Source organism: Chiloscyllium punctatum, chromosome 3 (genome assembly GCF_047496795.1).
Source record: "Chiloscyllium punctatum isolate Juve2018m chromosome 3, sChiPun1.3, whole genome shotgun sequence".
Taxonomy (NCBI): Eukaryota; Metazoa; Chordata; class Chondrichthyes; order Orectolobiformes; family Hemiscylliidae; genus Chiloscyllium; species Chiloscyllium punctatum.
In genome coordinates this window covers 46,983,881-47,004,112 of record NC_092741.1, presented here as the reverse complement: position 1 = coordinate 47,004,112, position 20,232 = coordinate 46,983,881, and the positions used below count along the sequence as shown (strand labels likewise).

The following is a 20,232-nucleotide window of genomic DNA, read 5'->3' as shown; positions in this document are numbered from 1 at the left end:
CATTTCAAATACCAGTTTAAAACATGTCACTACTAATTTCTATTCTAATAAAACAGTTAGGGAGTATTTAAGAACAAAACCTGCATCTCTTTGCTGGACAGTATTTTGAAATACGATCATTTTCCATCTTTATATTTTTCACATCAAAATTTGACAACCAGAAAGAATACAACATGTTTGAAAAGAAATAATTCACAGCTATGAGTTACTTTCGTAATAGATAATAGGAAATTGATTTAGTTAAATATTTGCAAGTCGGTTAGATTGATCTGTCCAAGCTAAGGATGAAATAAAGTTTTGGATAGAAATTATATTTTGACAGGCAATAATTTACTTTCTTTTTTTGGAGGGGAAAGCAATTATTGGCCAAATGATTGTTAGCAGTTGACATCCATTATAGTAGCTACATAACTAATCAGGTTTATCAACACTCACTTCTTTGCTGTCCAAGAAGTGATTGAAATTGCTTTAAGAAGATCGAGCTTGCTAATCTCATTAATTCTAATGTTTGACAAATTATTTAAAATAAACATAAGAATGTTCTGGTGAATGCTACTGAAAAGCAGCACAGAATAGTGCAGCTGGTGACAATTCTAACTGGGATAGAGGTCTCTTTGTGTCTGACTTTGCAGTTGCTAACAGTACCAAAAAGCCAGAGGAATGAATGCAGGCAAATTACTACCTATTGTATTTCATTGGCTGTAAAGCACTTTAAAATTTCCTGATGTTGTGAAAGGCATTATATGAATATAAGTCTTTTCATCCATTGCTCAGGTTCAGCAAATAACAATTAGCATAGCATTTGAACTCATATCGATATGGAAAAATTTCAGATAATGCCACTGACCATAAGGATTCCAAGGGCAAGGAGAGTATTGTGTGAAGCTTCAGATTAGCTATTCCAGCCAGCAAAGTTCATCAACTTACTTAAATTGCATTACTTTGGTACTTACAAACTTTATTTCATTTACCATACACTTGCCATCTATTTATTGTTAAAAGAAGGGGGTCAATAGGGGAGAGAAAGACTCTGCTTTTCTATACCTTATACTTCAAAGATAGAAGGAAATCTTCAGACACTTGACCTGAAATGCTAAACCTGGCTTTGTCCACAGATGCTGCCTGAACTGCAGAGATTCTCCAACATTTTGTTTTTTATTTCGTATTTCCAGCATCAATAGGTTTTTTTGCATCTATAATAATGCAAATTTTGTTTCTTTCAATTTTTGAAGACACAAATGTGACTCGGTAATCAGTCACTCTGTTTGGAAGGGGGTTGGGCAGCAGTGTTTTCAGAGGACAGAAGACAAGAAAATCATAGGCATGACACACAATTTTCAAGCTGGAAGCAGTAGGTTACAGAATTACCCCTATAGTTTGTTCATATTGACCAACAACTACCACTTCTTGGATCCATCGGAATAGATATGCCATTTTCCCTGATAAATCTTGGAAGTCCCTCATCTGTACTTCAAAATTCTTTGAGAAGTTTTGTGATCATCTTTGATAAAAATTGTGGAAAACAAGAGGCAATTGTTAACTCTTCACAAAAACAAGTTTACACAAAACCAAAATATATTGGAAATTTAGTTTGACTCTCTTTCAAGCTCTTGAACAGGATATAAGTCAAGCTTACCAGGGTGGCACGATGGCTCAGTGGTTAGCACTGCTGCCTCACAGCAACAGGGACTGGGGTTCAATTCCAGCCACGAGTGATTGTCTGTGTGGAGTTTGCACATTCTCCCGTGTATCCAGGCGTCCCTCCCACAGTCCAAAGATGTGCAGGTCAGGTGGATTGGTCATGCTAATATAACCACAGTGTTAGGTGCATTAGTCTGAGGGAAATGGGTCTGGGTGGGTTACTATTCGGAGGGTCAGTGTGGACTCGTTGGGCCAAAGTGCCTGATTCCACACTGTACGGAATCTAATCTTACGATCCATGATCACAACCTTCTCTCTGCTTTAGCTTCCAACCACTTTCCCTTTTCGTATTTCTCTATTTTATTCATAACACAATGGCTGTGGAAATTTTTCTCATGTTCCTTCTAGGTTACAAATCACTTTTCGACACTTATTCTCACTTTGTACTCTCAACATCTTGAAGGCAAGACTTACCAGACTTCTAACATTTTTTTTAAACCAGACCTTTAAAACATTCAGAATTGTAGATGTTAGTGTTAATCCCCTGGCCCACTACAAATGTAAGAGGTTCAGGATGGGAAATTTTAAAAAGTCAATTGCAAAATGGAATTGAAAGCCACAGGATGTTGTTTTACGCTGGCAGGATAATGGTGAATCTCTGTACAAGTGTCAGGAAGTATGACTCTTCATTACAATATTTAATTCAGACTACCCCTGTAGTTGGGAGCCCAATTTTGATCTAAAGTTAACCTGGCAGGTTTCTAAGAGCACAGGAAATCAGACCCCAACTGAATCAGAAGCAACTATATGCACAGGCATGTTCTTTTAGAGTACCGCTTGTGAGAATACGAGAAATTGGATCAGGAGTACACCATATGGCCTACTGAACTCGATTCACCATTCAATATAATTGTGAGTAATCCTGAGCTCAGTCGCACTTCCTGCCTTCTCCATATATCCCTTGACTTAGAGAGACTAAACATATGTCTATCTCAGCAGTAATTATATTCAAAGGTGGAGAATCCATACCCCTCTGGGGTAGAGTATTCCAACAGTTCATAATCTTTTACATTAATAGGAACAGAAATGATCTCCTTCTGACCTCTGAGCAAATATCCTGTCAATCCCAGTCTGCTCTTGGTGCAACTATCAGCCAAGTCAGTCATTGTGCCCTTACATTTATCTCTCTCTTTCCCACCAAATTGTCATGTTCCAAATTTCTCCCCCATCAAGACCTCTCCACTTCGTTATGTCTCCTGATTGTTGGGCTGTAAGCCCCAACCTGTCCCACTTTCTACTCTCAGCCATGCTTTTACTCTTCTGGTCTTCCCAGCGGCATCTTTCTACCTGTAGCCCTCCCGAGTGGTAAACAGTTAGCTTATGATTTGATCTGGTTGTGGAGAAATCAGAATTAAAAAGTGATTTTAAGGTTATGTCGTTGAATTTATAAATACATCTGCATTCCTGGGATTTCTACTTGCCCCCCTAATCTCCAGAATAGAACTTGATTGTTTCTATCTCAGCAGAATTACCCTCATCCCTCACCTGACCCCAATAAATATCATGGCAATAAACTTTCTAAATTTTATTCATAAAAGCCACAAACATTTGCAACCTTGGTATCAACTACTCACTCTTTCTTCCTTTACCTTGTTGTCTCTCCTTCTCTTTTCATCCTCACCACTATGATCATAAACCTTTAGTATGGCTGAAAAAAAGACTCACTTTGTCAAAGCCTGACAGTTAACCATCAATCAATGTTAATGGGGCATTTCTCCATACTTCTACCAATCAATGACTACTTACCATTCAATCAGTACTTTTCTATCATGTTATATAAATCTTGATTTTCCCTTTGAATTGGTATTCTTGTAAAAAGTCCAGATAAGTGCAAACTTAAAAGCTTTAATTTTTTTTTCCAGCAATATCCGAGTTTGCTACTACCAAACAAATATTCATAAACCTTTATTTAGGAGGATAACTTTCACCAGCTAGCTGGAAACCTGATGGAGCCAAAAACATTTACAGAAGTCTAAGGATCAGCAGGAAATGTATTATCAATGATCAATAAATTCTTAAAAATGACTTTCTGTCACACCTCTGTCTACTAAATTTGACCTCCACAATAATTACTGGGTTCTTTTGCAATCCTGACTGCCTATTCTAATGCACCTAATTTACTTTGATTTGAAAGTGCTGGTGTTGGACTAAGGTGTACTAAGTTAAAAATCACACAGTAGCTTTCAGAGTACTGCTCCTAATGAAGGAGCAGTGCTCCGGAAGCTCATGTTTCCAAATAAGCCTGTTGGACTATAACCTGGTGTTGTGTAATTTTTAAATAATTTACTTTGGACATCTATACACATAGCAGCACATGATGTGTAGGGCCCCAAATACAACAATTGATATTAAAGTAAAACATCTACCTGTTCGAAGCTGATATTTCCTCTGGCATTGGTTCCGTCCATTGGGAAGATTGTCAGCACATAAAATGTCTTAGCTCCTCAACAGAACAGCCTCCACCCCGATTTAGGGTACCAGTCTTCAAATTAGACTGCATCAACAGACAATCATCAATGGGAAATCATGCTGTAAATTCCTTTATATGATAAAAAAATCCTATAAATGGGCTTTCAATCTTGCACTCGTGTAATTGTGAAATGTAATAGGAAATCTAAACGTGACTGGTACTGAGATTTGGTTGTTAAAATTGGACCTGAAAATGTGTTGCTGGAAAAGCGCAGCAGGTCAGGCAGCATCCAAGGAGCAGGAGAATCGACGTTTCGGGTATGAGCCCTTCTTCAGGAATCATGCCCGAAACGTCGATTGTCCTGCTCCTTAGATGCTGCCTGACCTGCTGCGCTTTTCCAGCAACACATTTTCAGTTCTGATCTCCAGCATCTGCAGTCCTCACTTTCTCCTTGTTAAAATTGGATATCTAGTTTGAGATATTACTAAGTATGTGTATCCCAATAAAAAATTTTATAATTGATGCAGTTCAGCTGCATCATTCATAAAAGTAAAATATCTGGATGCTGGAAATCTGAAGTAAAAACATAGAGCTGGAGAAACTGCAGCATCTGTGGAGAGGCAAACAGAGGTCAGAATCTTCCCAGGCATTGAACAGCATGGACATTGGTGAGAGAAGTTGGGAGAGTCACTTTCTTTCATTTATTCAGATATCACTGGCTGGACCAGCATTTATTGCCCATCCCTAATTGCCCAGAGGACAGTTAAGCGTCAGCTATGGGCCTGGAGTCTCATGTAGGCCAGACAGGTAAGGATGGCAGTTTCATTCCTTAAAGGACATTAGTGAACCAGATAGGTTTTTTTTTCAACAATCAACAATGGGTGTGTGGTCTTCAGTGGACTCCTAATTTCAGATTTTTATTGAACTCAAATCCCATTATCTGCCATAGCAGATTTCAAACCTGTGTCCCCAGAACCTGTGCAGGGTCTCTGAATTAACATTCCAGCAATAAGACTGGGTCTAATGATGATCACGAAGCAATTGTCGATTGTTGATTGACAGAAAAAACCCATCTGGTTCATTAGTGTCCTTTAGGGAATGAAACTGCCATCCCTACCTGTCTGGCCTACATGAGACTCCAGGCCCACAGTTGACGCTTAACTGCCCTCTGGATAATTTAGGGATGAGCAATAAATGCTGACCTGGCTAATGACTCCCACATCCTGTAAATGAATTTTAAAAACTATATTTGTGATGACAAGAGTTATAAAATGGGATTAGAATAGTTAGGGGATTGTTTTTGACTGCTGCAGACTCCGTGGGCCAAAAGGCCTTTTTCTGAGTGGTAGACCTCTGATTCTATGACTAATTCCGCCTTTGGCAAATAGGAGAAAATAACAAGTAGGAGGCTAGAGAAAGACAGCAAACCAGGTCGCATCAGGAGGTAAAGTAGTTGACATTTTGGGTATAACCTGGGTTATACCCGAAATATCGATTTCTGCACCTCCAATTGCTGCCTGGCTTACCGTGTTCTTCCAGCCTCCTGCTTGTCTACTTTGGATTCCATCATCTGCAGTTTTTTTTGTCTTGTAGGAGAAAATAACAAGCAGGTCACCATTAGGGCATGGTACATAGCTAATAAAGTGCACTTGGGAATGCAACCTGATTAGAAGTTACTAGGGCTCTTAAAAAGAAAGCTTGCATTAAATTTGGCAAAAATAACACTTAGCCAACTTCTACTAAGATTCAGTCCAGAGTTTATGTTTCACGTCCAAATTACTCCTCTTCAGTACTGAATCCAGTTCCAGTTCTGAAGAACACAAGACATTAAATCTACCAGTATTTCTCTCTCCTCAGATGCCAGCAGATCTGTGGAGTTTTTCTACACATTGAACTTCTTTCACTCAAAAAAGTGTTTGCTAAGTGCAGTCATTATCCTATCCCCTATCAAGGAAAAATGGCATGCCATTGTCACAACCATAATTTATTTTGTTAAAAATCACACAACACCAGGTTATAGTCCAACAGGTTTAATTGGAAGCACACTAGCTTTCGGAGCGACGCTCCTTCATCAGGTGATTGTGGAGGGCTCAAGCCCTCCACAATCACCTGATGAAGGACCGTCGCTCCGAAAGCTAGTGTGCTTCCAATTAAACCTGTTGGACTATAACCTGGTGTTGTGTGATTTTTAACTTTGTACACCCCAGTCCAACATCTGCATCTCCAAATCATAATTTATTTTGAGTAGGAACCATTAAAATCCCATTGTATAGTGTTATTTTCAAGCTTTCATCACCTTTGTGATTGCACTGGATTTGTAGTCCTTTTTAAGTTAAGCAGCTACAAGACGTAGCAGAGCTGCACTGCCAGAACCAAAACAATCTTGCATCAATCTGTGTTTAAAATACATTTTTATATTATGCAGGCTTGCTTCCACACAATGTATTTAATTCAGAAGAGGTCATTACGTGGATTTTGGATTCTGCCAGATCATTGGATAAATGAGGAAACCATTCAGAAAAAAGCTTTTATTAAATCATGCTATTTGCTTTTAATGATTCCAGGGGTTTTATCCACACTATTCTTAGCTTAGGATGTATAAAGAAGAACACTTGAATATCTATCCAAAATTTAAAAATAGTTATGTCAACATTTGTCCTGTTTTCGGTTTAATTGGCAGCAGTTTTCTGGATTTCCCTTTTGCATATTACTGAATACTCCTTGTGTATCAACAAGATTCTGCCCAATATGTTCCAAGATCCACATAATTTTAATATGTTTCTTGTCTTTATTTATGCACAAATTAAACTGCACCATTTGTTTTCTGTTCTGAAGAAGATACCTCCTTTCATTTAAAAAATAACTTTGAGAATTTAAGAAAGGACCTTCACCCATTTTGGTCTGAGTCTGAGAAAATGTTTCCTCCAACAAAGATTGATTTTGACCTTAACTTTCACCTGAATCTTCCAGCTGAGTTATCTATTTTATCAGAAATACCTGACTCTCATATGCATCTGAGCTAGTGTATGGCACAACTCGTGTCGGAGTAAGTATTTTGTACTGTACTCATATCCAAGTGATCTGATTCAGCAGACTCATGGTTCTTTCCAACTTCCTTTAATTTTGTGAACTTCTGAAGTTGTAAAATGATGTATACATCCAAACCTAATCTTTGCACCACAAAATATCTTGGCCAAATATGTGTAAGGACTCTTCCTGGTAACCATTTCAACCACATAATACTTCACTTTTATAGAATTTTCAATGGTTTGAACATTGAATATATTCAAGGTTGAGTTGGATGCTTGATTGAAAAGAGAGTTATGAATGGAAAAAGAAAGTGGATCTGCAGTCTGAATCAGATCAACTGTGATTTTATTGAATGGCATAAAAGACTTGAGGGACTCTTTCTGTTTGTTATGGCCAGGAAAAATGGTGTTTCCCTTTGTTCTGACCTTCAGTTACTGCAAACAAGACATTCTTTCATACGTACTTTTCAATAATAATTTTGGAATTAGTTTAAGTCAGAAGAGAAGATGGTGCCCCAGATTTTACACTGGCAATCAATATTCCAGCATAGAACTGTCAGAATAAAAGCACAACTCTGCATTTCTGAAGGAACTCTGAACAGAATCTCTGAGATAAGCATAAATTTCCCTTAGAAATTCTTTCCTTGAAAAAGAGGAAGACCAGTGTGGCTATCTGTGTGAGATTTCCACTTTTTTGAAAATTTGATTGAACATTTATTCAGTCAACACCTTGAGTTGTAAACACAATGTAACATTCATTCCCTCACCCTCACATACACAAAAGCATAGAAACATGTCAAGATGATTCTAGAAATACAACAATTGTTTAAATTGTCAGTAGGAATTCCAAATAGCCACGGTCAAACTGGTCCATTAAGATGCACTTGGCAGCCTGGATGGGTCTTCTCTCATTCTTTGGAAAAATGGAAGTTGAAAGTTCTGAGTTTCCAGCCAAACCTATGACTAGGTTTTTATGGAGGCAAATTTTTGCAGGCTGTTGCAGGACGGAGGAAGTAGATTGCAAGAGTTCTGACATTAATTTGCAATTCCTCTCTAGCCACAGGAGAGGTACCAGAGGACAGGAGGGCATCTAATGTGGCACTGTCTTTCAAGAAGGATGGTAGGAATAAAGCAGGAAACTACAGGCCAATGAGCCAGGGAAACTATTGGGAAGAATTCTGAGGTAATATCCACTTGAGATGTAAGGATTAATCAAGGATAGTTACCATGGCTTTGTAAGGGGAAGATCATGTGTCACAAATGTGATTGCATTTTTCAAGAAGATGATTAGGTGTGTAGGTGAGGGTAGTGTAGTTGATGTGGTCTACATGACTTCAACAACATTTTTGACAAGGTCTCATATGGCAGCAAAGCTAAGAAACTAAGAGCCCATGGGATCTAGGGCATTTTGGCAAATTGGATCCAAAAGTTCCTTTGTGACAGGAAGCAGAGAGTGATGATCAAATGGTTGTTTTGTATCCAGAAGCCGAAGCCAAGTGGCATACCACAGGATTCAGTGCTGAGTCCCTTCCTGTTTGTTGTGTAGTATTGTGAGATTCTGGTCACCATATTATTGGAAGAAGCATTACATACAGTGCAGAACAGATTTACCAGGATGTTGCCTGGCCTGGAGTGATTCAGCTATGAAGAGAGACTAGAGAAGCTGGGTTTTCCTGAGAGCAGAAAGATTAGGAGAATCAGATTGAAGTTGACAGAACTCTGTGGGACATAGACAGGGTAGATAGGGAGATACCTTTCCCTTTAATAGAGGGCTCAATAACCCGGAGGTGCAATTTTAAGGTAAGAAGCAGGAGGTTCAGAGGGGATTGGAAATTAATTTTTCACCCAGAGGGTTGTGAGTATCTCAAACTCATTGCCTCAAGGTTGGTAGATACAGGGAGTTCCAGATACCCACACTCTGAGTTGAAGTGAGGGCAGACTTTTCATGAAATAAATACTCAATAAGTGTTGATCATGAAGATCATACAGCAACTGAAATCTGTACTATGCAAAGATTAAAATTCTGGCTCCCTCTGTGACACATTTATTCACTGATGACTCATTTTTCCACATAAATGATTATCTGATTTGCACATCTAGTCACTTTGGTGGCCACCCATTTGTGATACAGTTATACACCCTGACCAATATGGGGTTCCTATGAGTTTTCCACCAGTCTCATCGACTGTGACTGGCAAATCATCGACATTCAAAAAGAAAAATATATCTTTCTTTATTCTTCCTTGCCCATTTTGACTTCCAGCAGACTCTTGATAATTCTGGGAGGGTTGATTGACCGATCCTATACCCATGTGTCTGCTGTTCTTGGTTGACTCATTTGTCAAGAGGTGGGAGTGAGGAACAGAACACTGCTGGGAAGGTGAGTAAAACCGTTTTAAAAACTTACCTCAGACGTCGGGGCCTCCATTTGTTGAGAGATGAGAGTGAGGAGCACCTCTCTTTTTAAAGGAGCAGCAGAGGGAGAGGCCACAACGAGGAGCAGAGGACTGCTGGGTACATATTTGGGCAGCAGCTGAATCCCAAGACACTACACTTGTAGTGTCTCCCATCCGTCCTCCTCCTGTAACCAAAAAAAGGGGACTCTCTTATGTTGCTAAGGTAAGGCATTTCAATTTATATAGCTTGTGTGACAGATTAAAAGTTTACTATTAGTTGGTTAGTTGAATAAGACCATAGAGAAGTACTAGAAATTATTTAACTCATAAATTTGTCTAAATTAATTAAGTAGGTAGAGATGGCTGGACAGGTGATGTGCTGCAGCTGTATGATGTAGGAGCTGGCTGATTCCATTGTGAACGGTTGTGACCACATCAGCAGCAAGTGTTGGTCGCTGGAAGGACTCCAGATCAGAATTGATTATCTGGAATCTGAGCTTCAAACACTGCAGCACATCCGGGAGGGGGAGAGTTACCTGGGCACTTTGTTTCAGGAGGCAGTGACACCCGGTAGGTTAAGTAATTCACATTCAGACAACAGGGTGTGACTGTAAGTGAGGCAGCAATCTGAGTTCAGAAGTGGAGGAGCCTCAGCCATTAACTTTGTCCAACAGGTATGAGATTCTTGCTCCTTGTACAGATGAGGGAAAGGGCTGTGGACAAGTTGTGCCAGCTGACCACAGCACCATGATGCAGAAGGCCATTCAAGAGGGGGGAGCAAAAAGACAAATAGTTGTTATAAGGGATTCTATAATTAGGGGGACAGATAGTATCCTTTGCAAGCCAGATCAGGATTCCCACATGGTGTGTTGCCTGCCCAGTGCAGGGTGTAGGACATCTCTGAACAGTTTGAAAGGATATTGGAGTGGAAGGGTGAGGATCCAATTGGTGTTGTCCATGTTGGCACTAACATATAGGCAAGGCTAGGAACCTGTTTGGGGATGATCAAACACTAGGAAGGAATTGAAGAATAGGTCTTCAAGCGTCATAATCTCTGGATTACTGCCCACATGCTAATTGGCATAGGGATAAGAAAATTAGGGAAGTAAACACGTGGCTAAGAGATTGGTGTGGGAAAGAGGGATTCCATTTCATGGGACATTGCCATCAGTTTTAGAACCGGAGGGATCTGTAACAATGTGACGGTCTCCACCCGAACTGATCTGGAACCAGAGTTCTGGCAAAAAGGATAAATAGGGTGGTCACTAGGAATTTAAACTTGTGAGTTGAAGGAAAGGGAAAGCAACAGGGAGTATGGAGCCAAATAGAAAGATAAGCAGCAGGTTAGCATGTGTGCAGGATTTAAGTTCAAGGCAGGCTAGGAATGAAGCAAAAAGGTATGATAATTTATGACATATTACGAGAGATGATGGAAATCATGAGGATAAGAAAATTAGCGTTAAGGCACTTTATCTAAATGCTCGTAGTATTTGTAACAAAGCAGATGAATTAACAACATAAATCATCATGAATGATTATGATGTGGTAGGCATCACAGAGGCATGGTTGCAGGGGGTTTAGGACTGGCAGTTAAATATTCAAGGACTTACAACTTATCGAAAAGACAGGAAGACAGGCAGACCTTAGTTATGAATGAGATTAAATCTATGCCACTAAATGACATGGGGGTCAGATGATGTGGAGTCTGTTAGGGTGGAGTTGAGGAACTACAAAGGCAAAAAAAAATGGGTGTTATGCACAGACCTCCCAGCAGCGGTCAGTACCAGGGACACAAGATGTACCCAGAAATAAATAGGGCATTCAGAAAGGCAAAGTCATGGTGATCATGGGGGACTTCAAAATGCAGGTGGACTGGGTGAATAATGTTGCCGGTGAATCCAAAGAAAGGGAATTCATGGAATGCTTACAGGATGGCTTTTTGGAACAGCTTTTGATAGAGCGCATAGGGGAGCAAGCTATGCTGGACCTAGTTCTATGTAATGAGCCAGATTTTATAAAAGATCTTAAGGTAAAGGAACACTTAGGAAGCAGCGATCATAATATGGTAGAGTTCAGTCTGCAGTTTGAAAGAGAGAAGGCAAAATCAGATGTAATGGTGTTACAGTTAAATAAAGGTAACTGACGAAAATTGACTGGAAGCAGAGCCTAGTGGGGAAGGCAGTAGACCAACAATGGCAGGAGTTTCTGAGTGTAATTGAGGACACAGTACAGAGGTTCATCCCAAAGAAAAGAAAGATTATCTGGGGAGGGATTAGACAGCCATGGCTGATAAAGGAAGTCAGGAAATGTATCATAGAAAAAGAGTGAGCCTATAAAATGGCTAAGAGCGCTGGGAAATCAGAAGATTGGGAAGACTACAAAAACAAACAGAGGGTAACAAAGAGAGAAATAAGAAAGGGGAGAATCAAATATGAAGGTAAGCTAGCCAGTGATACCAGAAATGATAGTAAAAGTTTCTTTCAATACATAAGAAACAAATGAGAGGCAAAAGTAGAAATTGGGCCACTCCAAATTGATGCAGGAAGGCTACTGATGGGAGATGAGGAAATAGCTGAAGAACTTAATAAGTACTTTGCATCAGTCTTCACAGTGGAAGACAAGAGTAATCCCATCACTTAAGGAGAGTCAGGGGACAGACTTGGGTAGCCATTACAAAAGAGAAAGTGCAAGAAAAGCTAAAAGGTCTAAAAATAGATAAATCTCCTGGCCCCGATGGACTACATGCTAGAATTCTGAGAGAGGTGGCTGAGGAAATAGAGGAGGCGTTGGTTGAGATCTTTCAAAAATCACTGGAGTCAGGGAAAGTACCAGATGATTGGAAAATCGCTGTTGGAACCCCCTTGTTCAAGAAAGGATGAAGCCAAAAGATGGAAAATTATAGGCCAATTAGCCTAACCTCAGTTGTAGGTATAATTCTGGAATCTATCATTAAGAATGAGATTTCTAAATTCTTGGAAGTGCAGGGTCGGATTAGAACAAAGCTGAAAATGTGTTGCTGGAAAAGCGCAGCAGGTCAGGCAGCATCCAAGGAGCAGGAGAATCGACATTACAGGCATGACCCCTTCTTCGGATTAGAACAAGTCAGCATGGATTTAGTAAGAGGAGGTCATGCCTGACAAACCTGTTAGAAATCTTTGAAGAGGAAACAAGTAGGTTAGACTAGGGAAACCTAGTGGATGTTATCTATCTAGACTTCCAAAAGGCCTTTGATAAGGGAGGCTGCTGAGTAAGGCGAGGGCCCATAGTGTTCGAGGTAAGCTCTTGCATGGATTGAGGATTGGCTATCTGACAGAAGGCAGAGAGTTGGGATAAAAGGTCCTTTTTCGGAATGGCAGCTGCTGACAAGTGGGGTCCTGCAGTGTTCAGTGTGGGGGCCGCAGCTGTTCACTTTATATATTAATGATCTGGATGAAGGGACTGGGGGCATTCTGGTGAAGTTTGCCGATGATAGGCGGGCAGGCAGGTAGTACTGAGGAGGTGGAGAGGCGACAGAAAGAATTAGTCAGTTTAGGAGAATGGTCCAGGAAATGGCTAAAGAAATTCAACGTGAGCAAGTGCAAGGTCTTACACTTTGGAAAAAAAAATACAGACATGGACTATTTTTTAAATGGTGAGAAAATTCATAAAGCCAAAGTACAAGGGATCTGGGAGTGCTAGTCCAGGATTCTCTAAAAGATGATTTGCAGGTTGAGTCTGTGATTAAGAAAGCAAATGTAATGGTGTCATTTATCTCAAGAAGGTTGGAATATAAAAGCAGTGATGTGCTTCTGAGACTTTATAAAGCTCTAGTTAGGCCCCATTTAGAATACTGTGTCCAATTTTGGGCCCCACACCTCAGGAAGAACATACTGGCACCAGAGTATGTCCAGCAGAGATTCACACGAATGGTCCAATGGTAGGCCTAACATTTACTGATCAGCTGAGGATCCTTGGATTGTATTCAATAGAGTTTAGAAGGTCGGTGGAGATCTAATAGAAACTTACAAGGTAATGCATGGCTTAGAAAGGGTTGTTGCTGAGAAGTTGTTTCCAATAGGCAGGGAGACTAGGACCTGTGGGCACAGCCTTAGAATTAGAGGGGGTCAATTTAGAACAGAAATGAGGAGACATTTCTTCAGCCAGAGAGCGGTGGGCCTGTGGAATTCATTGCCATGGAGCGCAGAGGAGGCCGGGACATTGGGTGTCTTCAAGGTAGAGATTGAAAAATTCTTGATCTCGCAAGGAATTAAGGGCTATGGGGAGAGTGCGGGTAAGCGGAATTGAAATACCCAATCAGCCATGATTAAAAGGCAGAGTGGACTCAATGGGCCGAATGGCCTTGCCTCCACTCCTATGTCTTGTGGTCTTATGGACTCCAGTGATCAATTGAAAGATGTTCTGTGTCCCCTCCTCAGTATTCACAACATACTGACAGTCAGCCCCTTTAAAGAAAATGCGATGTAACTCTGAAAACAGCACTTTACTCACTGTTTGCCTGGTGGATCCCTCATATGTAAATTGATACTATATATATAGATCCAGTAAACCAAGTATAAACAGGCTAATTATTTCTGCAAGATGTAACTCTGAAGATGGACAAGGGAGATTCAGTGGATGTAGTATACCTGGACTTTCAGAAAGCCTTTGATAAAGTCCCACATAAGGGGTTAGTGAGCAAAATTAAGGCACATGGTATTAGGGGCAAAATACTGACATGGATTGAAAATTGGTTGGCTGACAGGAAACAAAGAGTAGTGGTAAACGGCTCCCTTTCGGAATGGCAGGTGGTGACCAGTGCTGGGAATGCAGCTTTTTACAATGTACATAAATGATATAGATGAAGGTATTAAAAGTAATATTAGCAAATTTGCTGATGACACAAAGCTGGGTGGCAGGGTGAAATGTGAGGAGGATGTTAGGAGAATACAGGGTGACCTGGACAGGCTAGGTGAGTAGACAGATGCATGGCAGATGCAGTTTAATATGGATAAATGTGTGGTTATCCACTTTGGTGGCAAGAACAGGAAGGCAGATTACTACCTAAATGGAGTCAAGTTAGGTAAAGGGTCAATACAACGAGATCTAGGTGTTCTTGTACATCAGTCAATGAAAGCAAGCATGCAGGTACAGCAGGCAGTGAAGAAAGCTAATAGCATGCTGGTCTTCATAACAAGAGGAATTGAGTATAGAAGCAAAGAGGTCCTTCTGCAGCTGTACAGGGCCCTGGTGAGACCGCACCTGGAATATTGTGCGCAGTTTTGGTCTCCAAATTTGAGGAAAGACATTCTGGCTATTGAGGGAGTGCAGCGTAGGTTCACGAGGTCAATTCCCAGAATGGCAGGACTATCTTACACTGAAAGATTTGAGTGACTGGGCTTGTATACACTTGCGTTTAGAAGGCTGAGAGGGGATCTGATTGAGACGTATAAGATTATTAAAGGATTGGACACTCAGGAGGCAGGAAGCACGTTTCCGCTGATGGGTGAGTCCCGAACCAGAGGACACAGTTAAAAAAAAAGGGGTAGGCCACTTAGAACAGAGTTGAGGAGAAATGTCTTCACCCAGAGAGTGGTGAATGTATGGAATGCTCTGCCCCAGAAAGCTGTGCAGGCCAAGTCCCTGGATACTTTCAAGAAAGACTTGGATAGAGCTCTTAAGGATAGTGGAATCAAGGGTTATGGGGATAAGGCAGGAACAGGATACTGATTGAGGATGATCAGCCATGATCATAATGAATGGTGGTGCTGGCTCGAAGGGCAAAATGGCCTACTCCTGCAGCTATTGTCTATAAATTACTCAGGTGGGTCAAGGGGCTGAACTATGATTGCTGTAAGATGTTTTGGCTCATCTGTCAAATGTCTTTCTCTTATGGGTCCTATGTGAATGGACCATTTTATATGCATTGATACTGTCAAAATATAATTAAACATTTTTCTGCTAAGCTCACATTCTTCACAGCATGTCTTTCAAAGGCATCACAATCAAAATTGTTACTTCAGGATGCCATAGTCAGGAGTGTCCTCCTAATGGCTCTGTTCCAATCAAAGGCAGGTCTTCCCCTCCTATTGCTCTACTTGCATTGCACAAAATCCCTCCCAATGCAAATGGGCCAAGTTTCAGTCCTCAGATATCACCCCAATGGGAAGAATTCAAATCGCAAATGTTATCCTTTTATTACTGATTAATAAATCCAGATGAAAAAGCAACAAGACCACCACTGCAGCACCAGAAGTGCAGAATAATCTGCAATGAAGAAATGGCATCTTGATGGGCTCTCATTGGAGACTGAGTCCCACAGAAGAAAGTAAGTGAAATCTGGAGATACAGGAGAACATCTTGTTATTGCAGGGAAGGGTGAATCCCTCGGTCATTCCCATCAGTTCGTGGTCTTTATCATGGTTGGCCCAGAAAACTGTTGTTATACAAGAAATGAACAGGAAACCTGCCTCCCCATAATTCTGATGTGGAGGTGTCAGTGTTGGACTGGGGTGGACAAAGATAAAAGTCACACAACACCAGACTACAGTTTAACAGGTTTATTTGGAAGTACTAGCTTTCAGGGTGCTGGTCCTCCATCAGATAATTAGTAGGGCACCACAGTCCTGCTGCACTAGTTACCTGATGAAGGAGCAGCGCTCCAAAAACTAGTACTTCCAAATCTATTGGGCTATGATCTGATGTTGTGTGATTTTTAAACTTTGTCCCCATAATCCATCTACTCCTTCTCCAATACCTATCCCCATTTATTCATTTGACAAACTCAAGAATGCAAAACTTTGCATCTGTCCAATTGAATGACACAAAGAGGTTTGACAGCACGTCTCTTTTCTCAGAAGGACTCAATTTGTATAATGGAAAGCAACTATTCTGGATTTTTTTCTCTCCACTATCAATATCCTTAAATAACTATTTAATATCACCACTTTGCTGCTTCTTCAAACCAAGAAGTGTTAACTGAAAATTCACCTTTTTTCACTATTGCACTGATGTTTCAACCTCTGCTGAAATTCTGAAATGTGACTGCAACTCTGTCTTCTACTTCAAACTGCTACAAATTGGTCAAAATGGGCAATCGTTTATTATAATGATGAGGTGTGGAATTCCTTACAGGATGTTCGCTCACTGTATGAAACAAAGTGCAAAATATACTTGCTACTTGCCCTACTTCTCATTGAAGAAAGTTTGAAATTCCTACCTGCTCCCACTAGCTGAGTTCTGCCTGGAATTTCTGGAATTTAAATTATTTTGCATGTGCAATCTGATACAAATGGTCAGACAGTTTTATTTAATAATTACATGGTTATAAATCTTTGTCAATGTGATCCAGCTTAAAATTAAATGTAATTGGGAAAGTAAAGCATGGCAGAAGCTGAAGACCAGCAGTTTTAACTTTATTATGTGACCAGGCACAGCTTAGTTCTAATAACCCTTCATTATCAAAGCAATTTTTATAATTCTATCAATTTCCCATGATCATAGTGATACAACATAAAAGGAGGCTATAGCCTCCTATCATGTTTGAGGTGGTTCTTGCAAGTGCTGTCCAATCACTATAGTGCCACACCTCTGGCCTTTCTCCATAGCCTTCCTATTTTTTTACATTTCTAGTATGTATCTAATTCCTTTTTAAAAAGTTACTACTCATCTTCTTTCACCACTCTTTCAGGCAGTATATTCCTGATCACAATACTTCATTATGTTGGGAAAAAAGCTTTGTTGTCATTGATTCTTTTACATTTTGCCTTAAATTTTCTTCAAAAGTAGGAGCAGGAGTGGGAGTTGGAAAGTGCAATATGAAATACTGCAGACCAGGACGCAGTTGTTGTTGAGTGGACACTAAAAATGCACTGAAGACATTGCAGGGTATTAGAGACATTGAAAAAAAAGAGGTAAAATGCAATATTTGTGCAAAAGATCAGAAAGCTCAAATGGAAAGGGAATGTGGTCAGATGCACTAAGGTAGTCAGCTCTCAGGATTAGCCTTAAGGACATGATCATAATACTGTAAGAACTCCAATAGCCTTACATGGGACATCTCACATGACATCTCCTTCCCATTGCATCGCCAAATTCTCAGGCTATTCAATGCATCACACCCCTGTCAATCAACCATCACAATCGAGACTTATGCCCAAAATTCAGATACTCCCACCTCTCAGTAAACCCAAGGTTATCTGCTTATCAGCCGCCTCTCACTCTCTCCACGTATCTCTAACTACATTAGATCACCCAAACAGACTGACACACTGAGGTTCTTTTCTTCTTTCTAAGGTCAAGATGGTCCATAACCATTGGGAGAAACACATAAGTGACTGGGGATGTGCATCTGCAAAACTCTAGACCAGTGGAACCTTTGAAAAGACTACTTTTTTTTGGACTGTGATCAAAAAATGTAGTTAAATATATTGCTTTCAACCAAGGCAACCAGAAAAAGTGTCACGGGAACTCATTGTGAGTTGTGTCTAGTATGTTGCCTTATTCAAGCAGAGGTGGGAGGATGTTAGACACCTCATCTCCATGTGTGTGCATTCAGGCAATTTTGCAGAAATAGTCCTCTAATTGTTTTTTTTTCAAAACTAATGAATTGCTGTGGACTTATGAGGGCTCAGCATGGTAACAACCATTTGACTGGTTCCGGGGCAAGTGGTTACAGTCCTGTTTGTGGACAATAGAGGAGAAACATCTAGGCTGCAAAGAGAAAGCACCTCAATCTCTCTATTCTCCATCCGACATGAAGAAGAAACAGAATATCCCCCAGTCGTACTTGTGACTGATAGTTCCCTGCAAGCTTGAAAAACTATCTTCATCGACACTGAATAGGACAAATTATCAACCGATGAATGAATTATAGATATTTTTGGTGTGCAAACAACCTTGTCTCATCAACAAAGAACAGAAAATAAGTGGAAGGAACCAAAAGAAAACAATTCATTGACTCCTGTGATCTGGATTGATGCTATTGAAGTGTTTCTCCCAGATTTTCCCCATCTTTTTCCATGTATAATAATGTTGTTTCTGTGTGTATATGGGAATTTTACAAAGGGTTAGATTTGAGGTATACAGTTATAAATTAACAATTTTTAGTTCTTTCTTACTATTGGTTAATCTAGAGACCCAGGTAATGATCTGAGGACCTGGGTTCAAATCCTGCAATAGCAAATTTTGAATTTAAGAAAAAAAATCTGTAACGATGACACTGTGAGCTGTCAGAAAAGCCCGCACGGTTCACTAATATCTTTTAGAGAGGGAAATCTACCATCCTTATCTGGCCAACATGTGTAGCAAACCGACAACAATGTAGTTAATTTTTAACTGTCCTCTGAAATTGGCAAGGAATCATTCATTTCTAACAATCACACACAAAAATCTGAAAAAAATAAGTGAAACCAGAGGACTACTGGTATCATCCTTGGAACCGAAAACAACCTATAGCACGTGGACTGCAGCAGCTCAAGAAGATAACTCACACCATCTTTTCAAGGGCAACTAAGGATATTGGCCCAGCCAGCAACACCCATGTCTCATGTGTGAATAAAAGAAAATTGGTCAAAAACAATTTGATTACAATAAAGTTATTTTCCTCTTTTTAATTTGAATTTGGCAATATTCATAGAATTAGACAATTTGGTGGTTTAGTCCAGCTTTCACCTTTGTGGCAGCGCTGAGAACAGTGGGACTTTATTCCCAATGCACTACCTCAGTGTGACAGGACATAGTGGAACTACAGAAAAACAGCACACTCCTACAACCAACCTTGTTCAAAACACCACAGATACTTACACAACATTGACTGCAGAGTTCCAGGGAGGTGGATCAACACAACCTTCTCAAGGGTAACTATGCCAACAACTTCCACTCCCCATAAAGAGTTTTAAAAATAAGCATGACCTTGGTGGTCTGATACATCAAAGTTGAATGGGCTACATCTTCTTGTGTTAGGTTTGAAGATGAGGTAAGGGGATTCACGAGACAATGCCACCAATGGCAACATAGCTACCACTGTTACACTGTTTATAACCCTTCCATCACAGACTTCTCTGTAACACCAGATACTTCTGATCCTATCTCAGCATATTTGTCATGACAAACTTAATTCATGCCCTCCTCACTATAGGAGTATTGGACATAGGGACAAAAGTAGACCATTCAGCCTATCGAGTCTGCTCCATCACTCGTTGAGATCATGGCTGAACTGATAATCCTCCAATCGCTTTTGCTTTCTTTTCCTCACAACCCTTAATTCCCTTCCAGATTAAAAATCTGTCCATATCAGCTTTGAATATATCAAACAATCCAGACTCAACAGCCCTCTGTAGTATAGAATTGCAGATTTTCTACCTCCTGAAAGAACGAATTCCTCCTCATTTCTATCTTAAATAGGCAACCCCTCATTCTAAGATTATGGCCTCTGATCCTACAACCTCCCATTAGTGGAACAACCTTTCCACATCTACCCTGTCATGTCCCCTAAGGATTTTGTTATGTATATTTTCTCATACATAACTAGTTCTCATTCTTCTAAACTCCATTGAGTACAGACCCAACTTACTCAAGCTGTCCTCATAAGACAGTCCCTCTACACCTCAGATCAGACAAGTGAACCGTTGCTGGACTGCCTCCAATGCCAGTATATCTTCCCTTACATTAAGGGCCCACAACTTCTTACAGTATTTCAGCCTTGCTCCAACTAATGCCA

The 20,232-nt window shown here is 40.2% G+C and overlaps 1 long non-coding RNA gene across 1 annotated transcript in view; it reads left to right on the top strand.

Annotated features, from left to right (window-relative positions):
• LOC140458451 (uncharacterized) overlaps window positions 1-19,078 on the top strand; it is a 32,248-nt gene extending 13,170 nt beyond the window's left edge. The window contains exon 3 of the long non-coding RNA XR_011953494.1: window positions 17,808-19,078. This is a non-coding gene — a long non-coding RNA (uncharacterized lncRNA). The remainder of the gene's footprint in view (window positions 1-17,807) is intronic.
• Window positions 19,079-20,232: the final 1,154 nt, after the last annotated feature.